Raw genomic sequence first — 10,774 nt, 5'->3', positions numbered from 1 at the left:
CATTTCTTCAGGTCTTCATTTCCTTATGAGGGCTCCATTGTCATGTAAAACTTACATTAAATAAATGTGTATGCTTTTCTTTTGTTATTCTGTCTTTTGACAGTCCAATTTATAAGGCACCAACTGGGGAACCCAGGAGGGTAGTAGGAAAAGGAATTTTTCCTCCCCTACAGTAGCTCCTGCATGGAGCTAGAGGAGAACTATGAGCCTCAGGAAGTCTCACATATGGCACCTCTTCCAACACGGCACAGGAGACAGCACAAAAGTGGTGGAAGCGAGCTTGAGAGGTGAGTGTGAGGATGCACTCTGTTTCCATGCCTTGTATGGCGTTCAGGGGACCCAGATGTTACCCTGTGTCCTGGTAAGTAGGTACACATGCTCAGAGAGGGGGCCAGAGCTGTGTAGAGTCAAAGAAGCCCCTATGTGCATAGACTGTAACTGAAGGAAGGTGGCTGAGACCATGGATGTCAGTAGTGAGAGCCAGTGTGTCACCGCCAAAGGTCTAATGGGACAAGTCTTACCTCAGTGGTCACCCGCCTAGCAGCTGAGCAGACCAGACATGTTGCAGCAGAGACCTGCAAAGGTCAAGAGCCTCACTACTTAAGGTGTATCCTAACACCAGCTGCATCAGTATCACCTGGGCTCTTCTTAGATATGCAGAATCTTGGGTTATCATCCCAGACCTGCTGAACCAGAGTCTGTACTCTAACAAGATACACAGATAATTGGTGTCACATTTAAGTTTCAGAAGCCCTGATCCAGAAGATATTGGGTGGGTCAAAGTCTCTGCCTCTCCCCTATAGCCCACCATGAGTTGCATGCCACAATCACCCTCTATAGCCATGTGCTCTTTTAGAGAGAAGTAAAAGGATGGGGAGAAATTGTGAAAGACTGAGCATTACCCAAAAGAGACTCCGTTATCTACAGAGACTGTCTGAATTTTTGATTTGGACCAAGTTTACTGGGTTGGACCCAAACTGGCCCCCCCCACCAAGATTAAATCAGTGGTGGAAAATGATGAAACTACATTTTCTTTGCGCATTTGAAAGTAGCAGGGTTAAATTATAAGGACTGCCATAATATTATCAATGTATCTGAGTGGCAGAGTGAATAAAGACTATCTCCATGTTTGTTTTTTATTAGTCAGGATTCTCACTCAGACAAGATGAATACTGAATTGCGTGGTTTCTCATTTACTGTTTCTTATTAACTCACCTCTTTTTAGAGTCTTTTGTATATTTAACTTGTTGGACTCACCTTTTAATGAGTGAATCCATGGGCCTATGACATGAAATATTTTTATAAATTTGCATAGCAGGGAATACAGCTTAAAGCCAGATTTGTTTTTTGTCCTAGGATTTAGTTAAGTCTGGACATGTCTGCACAGCTGGTAAGGAAGCCTGGCAGGGCTATCTACTTGTGGGACTAAAGATCGTGATGATAAAGAATCCATCTTGAGGGAAAAGAGTAGAAATAAAGGAAAAATGATTGTTGAGTCTCAAAATATACAGCAAATCTTAAATTAGGCTTTTTTTGGTAAAAGTTTCTAAACATCTTTAACTCCCATTCAACAGATAAAGTGCCAGGCCTTGTGGGACCTGATTATGCTTAAGGAGGCATAACTCAGGATGTGACAGAGAGGCAATGAAAAGCCCAGCCCTTCTGGTCCAGTTGGTTCAAGGACAGTAACGCAGGGTCAGAGGGGAGGTGTTTCATTCAGACTGTCTCTTACTTCATTAAGGAAATGAGAGGACATCAGGCATAAGGTCCTTCAACTCCCCAGTATTTTCCCTATAAGCACCCATATTTATATTCATCCTCAACAACTGTTGTCTCAGAGGATGTGATGTTACACTTTTTGCAAAATACCTGTGCCCAATCCCCTTCCACTTCTTTTGGGACCTCACTATTGTCCAGGAGAAAAACTTGCTTCTACCCTCTCAGGTTCAGTGTCCGGGGGCTTGCAAAATAAATGAACAAAGACAGATTAATAGGAGAAAAAGCACAAAATTTTAAAAAATTATTTTGTCATTACCTCTTTTTTTTAGCACTTTAAAAAAATATTTATTTTTTATTTTTGGCTGCGTTGGGTCTTAGTTGCGGCACACGGGATCTTTGTTGAGACATGTGGGATCTTTCGTGGTGGTGCACGGGCTTCTCTCTAGTTGAGGCCTGCAGGTTTTCTCTCTCTAGTGTGGCGTGTGGGCTCCAGGGCATGTGGGCTCTGTAGTTGTGGCATGTGGGCTCCAGAGTGCATGGGCTCTGTAGTTTGCGGCATGCAGGCTCTCTAGTTGAGGTGCGCAAGCTCAGTAGTTGTGGCGTGCACGGGCTTAGCTGCCCTGCAGCATGTGGGATCTTAGTTCCCTGATCAGGGATCGAACCCGCGTCCCCTGCATTGGAAGGTGGATTCTTTACCACTGGACCACCAGGGAAGTCCCACAAAATTTTTATTAATATTTACATGTACAGGGGGCTTCCCTGGTGGCGCAGTGGTTGAGAATCTGCCTGCCAATGCAGGGGACACGGGTTCGAGCCCTGGTCTGGGAAGATCCCACATGCCGCAGAGCAACTGGGCCCGTGAGCCACAACTACTGAGCCTGCGCGTCTGGAGCCTGTGCTCCACAACCACAGAGGCCGCGACGGTGAGAGGCCCGTGCACCGCGATGAAGAGTGGCCCCTGCTCGCCGCAACTAGAGAAAGCCCTCGCACAGAAACGAAGGCCCAACACAGCCAAAAATAAATAAATTAATTAATTTTTTTTAAAAAAGCTGGAAATTATTAAAAAAAAAATTTACATGTACAAAAGTTGACAGAAAAGAAGTAAAACTAAAGGAAGCTATTAGACTTGGGGGCTTACATACCATTTTAATGAAGGAAAGAGTGTTTGTGCTTTAAGGGATGATAAAACATGAAGCAACTAGGAAACATATGGGAAGATAAGGGTTATTTTAGTAATGTCTGTTTATTCAGACTCGTCTTGATGTTGACTCTATCTCTGGTGATAAGAATTGCTCTTCCAGGTGGTGGTGGGGGTACCTTCACAAAGGGAAATTTATGCCCTACTAGGCAGATGAGAGGAGGGCAGAGAACTTTTCCTGCATCTGTTGATTCTCAGTTGCCTTCAGCTCAAAATAATCCACGGTGGCATACTTTGGGGTGGCATATTCTGATCCCCCCATTATATCAAGCATACCCTCCCTCTGTTAGAGCTTCATTTCTGTCCCTAGTTGCTTCTTCCTCTCTTCTTGCAAACATGCTCAAATCCTTCTCATCTTAGTGATCCTTCCACTGGCCTTTCCACATTCATTCAGAATGATATTTGTTGAGGACTTACCAAGAGTAAGCATTGACCTAGGTGCTGAGGATACTGTGGGTGAATAATGCAGACATAGGCCCTATCCTCCTGAAATGTATAGTCTTTTGTCTCTACCTCCTCTAATTACTATCCAATCTCATTTCCTTCTCATCCAGATCTCAGAGTACTCTACTCTGCCTGAACTTTCTTGTATAATCTCTCCTTAAATTGGTGCCAAGCTATCTATCACCCAAACCAGAAACCTATGAACTTATTTCAGTTTCCTCCTGCTCCTCACCCCACACATCACTAAGTCCAGGTGACGTTACCTAAATATTCAAAAGATGATTCCCCTCCTCTCCATTCCGACCACCACGTTTCTAGACTGGCCTTGATCATCCCTTGCTCATCCGTGGTCATTATGATGCGTCTCCCTGCCTCTAGTTTCAGTTCCATTAAATCTGTCCTCCAGATGGGAGCTATAGAGGTCACTCTAATGCTTTTAACCCCTCAATGACTCTCCATTTCCTACAGGATAAAATCTGAGTTCCTCAGTGGGGCCTCAGATTTTTGTCACAGCCTTCATCTCTGACCTTACCTCTCATAACTCCCTGACTTGCACTCTGTCCTTGTAAGTCTCCACATATGGCATGCTCGGTAGGTGTATATGCTTAAGCTCACAACAACTGGGAACACTCTTTCCTGGGCTCTTCTTGCACAGTGACACTTAGCTACATTTACCTGCAGACTTTCCTAGCTTTATTCTTCAAGCCTCAGCTTTTTATTACCTTCTCTAAGAAGCCTTACCAGATAGTCCCCCTTCCTGGAGGGAAGGATGGGTGTCCTTCCTCTGGCTTCCACAGTGGCTGTGTGTGTCTACCCATCACTATGCTCTTATATTCTAACTCTCCATTCTGTCTTCCTCACCAAGCTGTGAGCTCCTTTAGAAACGTGTTTGATGCTTGGTAGGCAGTCAATAACTATTTGTGGAATGAGGCCCAAATAGACCTTGATTTGGGCTTTTCCATGACTGGATGAGATTCCCAGGACTACAGACATGGAACCCAGTTCTAATGGTGGTTTGATTCTGCAGTGTCATTGGAAAGCCAGCATCTCCTCCGAGAGATGAGATGCCAATGGCTCTACCTTAGCCTTTCACTACTGCTCCATTAAGCCTTTTCTGTGGCAGGAAATCACCTTGATCTGTGGAAACACCCATGATGCACAGTCATGATCACTTGTTTTTAATTCCTGCCTAGCTCTTATCCCTGCACATTGGCTTCTCTTTTTATGGAGAAGAAAATCAGATGTTTAAGGGTGAACTTGGGGGCTGAGCAAACAGATACTGATAAACTTGAGAAAGAAACTGTGTAACATGTCATTGAGGCTTTCGGTGTCTGAGACCTAAGGTTTTGTTCATCACCCAATGTGTATAAATGTGTATTTACATGTTAAGCATTCTTTTAAAGTCACTGTAGCTTCACTATGATCACAGAATGAGGATTCTTGACTATGGCGTGTCATGAAGGTATTCAAGCCCCCAGTGTGAGGACTGAGACCAGCAGTTAGATGACAGGTAAACCCTCTGTGGAGACACACATTCCCCTTACATACACACACATACAAATGCTAGCGCCGGAAAGGACCTTAGGGATCATGTTGGTGAACTTTCATTTTATAGATCCAGAAACTGAGCCTATTAAAGGCTTAAGTTTGTGTTCTCAGATGTTACCTATGGACAGTGCTGGCATGCATTTAATTGTCCTGGAAAAAAAGGTTACAAATGTGAATTCCCTGTTCCCATCCCACCAGCAGGGATTTGACTCAGGTGTGGGTTGGAAATTATTGGTTTCGGTGAGTTGCCAAGTTATCCTGTCACAGTCAGGATTAAAGTATCAGTTCTCTGCTCTCTACACTACAACATATGGCCTCACTCCATTTATCTAATGAAATATAATCCCCCCCTCTTTTTCACTGAATTCACGTGGGACCCTCACTCTGTCATACAAATTTCTTGCTATTGCTTTCAGCTTCATGCTATTCACAAATTGGATAAGTAAACCATCCTTGTTTACATCCACACGGTTTATAAAGTGTTCACAAAGACGAGACTATGCCAGGGCCTTTTAGCTCATATTAGAGTTTCATATGTGGACATCATCCCCTAACCCACATCCCTTTGGGATTCTTCATTTGCCTGATTGATCATCCTCCCACCTGAACTTCATCCAGTTTATATTTCTCTACCTTGTCCCCAAATCATGTCATTAAAGATGTCAAATGCCTGGCTGACACTCAAAACACTGTGTCTAATTTTCCCCTCAACTCACAGCCTTGTGAAACAATCAACAGATCCTTAAAAAATTAAGATGAAACTTTTCTGTTTCTTAATATTCTCTCCTGGTTTTCTTCATGTCTCTCTGACAATTACTTCTCTCATTCACTGGCTCTTTCCCTCTGTTTCCATCACTTCTGCATACATCATTCTACATATTCTCTTCAAGCTGTCTCCTCTAAACTGATGACTCCAAGATCTACAGCTATCCTGTCCAAACATAGGTCCCATAGTCCCAGCTACACGTAGATGTTTGGGTGCAGCCTTATATCAGAAATGCAGTCACTTTTTGTCCGCCAACACTCCTTTCTTAGAGAATGTGTCTTCCCACAGTCCATAAAGAGTAGTCATGTAAATCATTATCTGGCCTCATCTCTCAGGCCACAGCTGATTTGATCAGACTGGCTAACTGATGCAAGCCAGTCCAATCAGATTCCCTTACCTGGGAATCCTCTGCCAGTGGGCCCTGCAACAGTAAGGTGATATAGGGCTTGGGACCTTGTCCTGAAGATAAATGAGCAGAGTAAGCCAGTACAGAGAGAATCTGGGGCAGGCAGGGATAGAGAAGCAAAGCAAGGTACAATATGATTTCAGAGAGAGATGGAGTGGGTGGTTGCCTGAGGATCTTCCAGGGCTAATGAGACTCTGCTCTACTGCCCTCATTGTAATTCATGAAATTCAATCATTCACTTTTCAAATATCATTTGACAAGCTACTTTATGTCAGGAACTTTGCTAGGTACAAGAGATACTTTGTTGAATAAGAAAAATATGATCTCTGACCTCACAAATCTTATATTTGAATGCCTTCTCACAGTAAACTCCTTTTTACTTGCACATGTTTGAGTGGGCTTGTTTCTTGCAATCCAAAGATCCATGATTAGTATATAAGTTAATTCTTAATATATCTCAAATCAAACTTGTCTTCCTCACTACGCCAGCTCCTTCTCCCCAAACCCAATCTTGGTCAGTGAGTATGGTGAGTGGCACACCCAGTTTTCAAAAGCAAAAACCTTATAGTTGCCATTCATTCTTCCTCTGCTTCACTACATATCCAGTCCCTAGTCAAATATTTTGGATTCTACCTCAAAATATCCTTCCCTTCAGACATTCCTTTTTATCCTTACTTTTATCCTGCCTCAGATTAGATCCTTGACACCTCTCACCTGCAATGTTTCCACCACCTCTTATCAGACCTACCTGTTGATCTTGACATCCACCTCCTAAACATGTCCATTGGCTCCCCACTGCCCCAAAGACAAAGTACAGACCCCTTTTACAAAGGGCCTACATGACCTGGTCCCAGATTCCTCTCTATCATTCTCTCCAGCAAGTTGTATTCCAGTGATTTCCAACTACATGAAACATCTAGCATTTTCTGAGTTTGTGTTTTTCTAATACACATTTCTCTCTGTCTAAAAAGGCTTTTCCCACATCTCTGCCTGGTAAACTCAACTTTTAAAACAAGCTCAAAAATCATCTTTTCTGACCTAGGCAGAAGACATGTTCTCTTAAGGCATTCTGTTCACCTTCAGAGAGTCTGGAATCCAGACAAGGGTGAAAAGAGATAACAGTAAGTCTCCCTTGTGCCTTGTGGTTATCCCATTTGGGATAAGTATGTCAAGGTTATACCACTTGAACCATATAACAACCCAGAGAGGCAGATAAGGGAGGAATGCACCCCACTTCATAGATGAGAAAATGGGCTTAAAGCAACAAATGTCCTGTCTAATGTCATGTGATCAGTCAGTTAGGACCCAGATTCTAGAGACAGGTCTTTGCAAAATCCTGTCACATAAAAGACCTGACTCCAGGTATTTCAATAGTTCTGCAACATATGATTTTAATTTCATTTTAAAACACATATTTTAATAATTAAAAAAACTGATTGAGATAAAATGAGATAAAATTCACATAACATAAAATTGACCATTTTAATCATTTTAAAGTGTGCAGTCCAATGATTTTTAGTATATTCACAATGTTGCACAACCATCACCACTACCTAATTCCAGAATATTCTCATCAATCCCGAAAGAAACACGTGTCTTCCAATTCTGCCCTCCTTCTGTCCCCTGGCCACCACTAATCTATTGTCTCTATGGATTTGCCTATTCTCGACATTTCAAATGAATAGGATCACACAACATATGGCCTTTTGTGTCTGGCTTCTTTCAATTAGCATGTTTTCAAGGTTCATCGATGTTGTAGCAGGTATCAGGACTTCACTCATTTTTATGGCTAAATAATATTCCATTGTATGGATATACTACATTTTGTTTACCCATTCATCAGTTGATACACGTTTGGTTATTTCCACTTTTTGGCTATTATGAATGATACTTCTATGAGCATTCATGTGCTAGTTTTTATGTGAATATATATTTTCAATTCTTTTGGGTATACTTCTAGGAGTGGAATCGCTGGGTCAAGTGGTAAAACTTTAACTTTTGAGGAACTGCCATGGAAAAAAGCTATATGAGCAATATTACACACAGTCATCCCTCAGTATCCTCGGGAGGTTAGTTCCAAGACCCCTCAACAGACACCAAAATCTGTGGATACTCAAGTCCCTTATGTACAATGGTATAGTATTTGCATATAACCTATGCACCTCCTGTTGTACACTCACCTCTAGATAACTTATAATACCTAATACAATGTAAATGCTATGCAAGTAGTCGTTATACTGTATTGTCCCGGGAATAATGTCAAGGAAAGAAGTCTACATGTTCAGTACAGATGCAACCATGGTAGGCCTAACTACATAGTACATGTCAGCAACAACATAACATTTTCTTTCTTTCAACACATAAATTGCTTTTGTTTAATGACCTGAATGGGAAATACATAAAATAAAACACAGAATATTTAAAATACAAGTACATATAGAAAATATAATTATAAATAGAGAAATATAAATTCATTCTCTCTTTCTCTTACACACACACACACACACACACACACACACACACACACACACACGGTGTTAACACTCACCGAAACCCTGGTTCTCCTCTCTTGATAACCCTGCTGTGATGATGATGACGAGGACAGTGGTGATGACTGTTGCATGGGGCCTACAGTGCTGATGCTATGAGTCGATGAGATGTGCGGTACTGCAGGCAAGCGGTGAGACAACAGGCCAACTCACACCTCCTTACAGGATGTCAGAAGGATCATCTATGCCCGGAAAACTGGCTTCCTATTGCAGACACTGATGCTTTGGAGGAGGCTGCAGCAGTGACATAGTGTTAGGAGGCAGGAACATCACTTCCACATTCTCATCAGTGAAGCAGGGGGGTTGGGGATGACTGGGAGCATTGTCAATTATGAGCAGGGCTTTGAATTGCAGCACTTTCTTTTTGAGGTAATTCTTCATGTCAGAAATAAAGCACTGGTGGAACCATTCCAAGAACAAGATGGAGTTACCCAAGCCTTCTTGTGTTACCAGAACACTGGCAGGCAATTTTTGTTTTTGTGCTTAAGGGCCTGCAGATTGTGTGCCCTGCAAACGAGGCCCTGGTTTGATCATGTGGCCTACTGCGTTGCCACCCAGCCCCAGAGTAAGGCGATCTTTCCAGGCCTTGAACCCCGGGGCCTGCTTGGCTTTCCTGTGGATGTAGGTATGATTGGGCATCTACTTCCAGAACAAGCCTGTTTCATCACAATTGAAGACTTGCTCCAGAAAGTAGCCTTTCTCTTCTACGAGTTTCTTGAGCTCTTCTGGGAACGCTGATGCTGCCTTGGTATCAGTCGATGGCGATTCTCCTGGGATCTTTAAGTTCTTGAGGCTGCAGCGCTTTGCATGGCTAGCCAGCCATCCCTTACTAGCCTTCTGCCCCTTAGGCTCGCTCTCCTCAGCCCCTCACAGCAGGGCTCACAGAGGCTAAGTGCTTTTTCACACATCATTTTGCCATCAACAGGGATATGCTTCTGTGACTTGTCCTCTAGCCACACATTTAACGCTTTCTCAGTCTTTGCAAGCTCTTTATCAGGAACCAGGGAGACAATTTTTCCCCTTGTAGCGGCAGCACTAACACTTCCACAAATTCCAGCTTCTTTCTGCTTTACTGTGCGAATGCTTGATTCGTTCCTACTGACCTCAAGGCCGACTCCCACAGACGAAATGCCGCTTTTCAAAAGAGCTAAGATTTCCATTTTCTCGTTGAGAGATGACGCTTCACGCTCCCTCTTTGCCTTTGAGGGATTGCTTTGACCACTTAATTGCTTTTTAGGAGACATTGTTTCATAGAAACAAAGGTTGCACACAATACAAATAGGCAACGAATGAGACGTGAGGCGCTCAATGCTCACGCCCGTTCAGCAGAAACTGACGACGACCTGTGAACCGGAAGGAGGCTACAGCGGGGTGTGCCTACATAGCACGTCACTTTCATGTTTTCCGCGCAGTGCTCCATATGAGGCAAATTAAGTTTTGTTTTTTGGAACTTTCTGGATTTTAAAAAAAATTTTTGATCCGGGATTGGTTGAACCCTTGGAGGCGGAACCCGCGCTGGGGGTGGGTGGGTGGAGCAGAACCTGCGGGGCGGTGGAACCCTGCGGAGGCGGAACCCTACGGAGGCCGAACCCAGCGGAGGGGGAAACCCAGCGAAGGGGAAAACCCAGCGAAGGCGGAACCCAGCGGAGTTGGAACCCAGCGGAGGCGGAACCCAGCGGAGGGGGAACCCAGCGGAGGCGGAACCCAGCGGAGGGGGAACCCAGCGGAGGCGGAACCCAGCGGAGGGGGAACCCAGCGGAGGCGGAACCCAGCGGAGGGGGAACCCAGCGGAGGGGGAAACCCAGCGGAGGGGGAAACCCAGCGGAGGAGGAACCCTACGGAGGCGGAACCCAGTGGAGGGGGAACCCAGCGGAGGGGGAAACCCAGCGGAGGCGGAACCCAGCGGAGGCCGAACGCCGCGGAAAATAATGACGTGATAAACTTACCTGTAAAAATCTTTGCATACATTTTTTTTAAATTAATTAATTAATTAATTTATGGCTGTGTTGGGTCTTCGTTTCTGTGCGAGGGCTTTCTCTAGTTGGGGCAAGTGGGGGCCACTCTTCATTGCGGTGCGCGGGCCTCTCACTATCGCGGCCTCTCTTGTTGCGGAGCACAGGCTCCAGACGCGCAGGCTCAGCAAT

General features: G+C 44.1%; 1 long non-coding RNA gene across 1 annotated transcript in view; it reads left to right on the top strand.

Annotated features, from left to right (window-relative positions):
• Positions 1–1,448: 1,448 nt before the first annotated feature.
• The window catches only part of LOC309632939, a 361,309-nt gene continuing 351,983 nt past the window's right edge, over positions 1,449–10,774 (top strand). Inside the window, exon 1 of the long non-coding RNA XR_014247160.1 lies at positions 1,449–10,578. This is a non-coding gene — a long non-coding RNA (uncharacterized lncRNA). The remainder of the gene's footprint in view (positions 10,579–10,774) is intronic.

This window comes from Balaenoptera borealis, assembly GCF_965194805.1.
Source record: "Balaenoptera borealis genome assembly, chromosome: 8".
NCBI lineage: Eukaryota > Metazoa > Chordata > Mammalia > Artiodactyla > Balaenopteridae > Balaenoptera > Balaenoptera borealis.
Note: the sequence above shows the minus strand (reverse complement) of the source record. Positions and strands in the feature narration are given on the sequence as shown.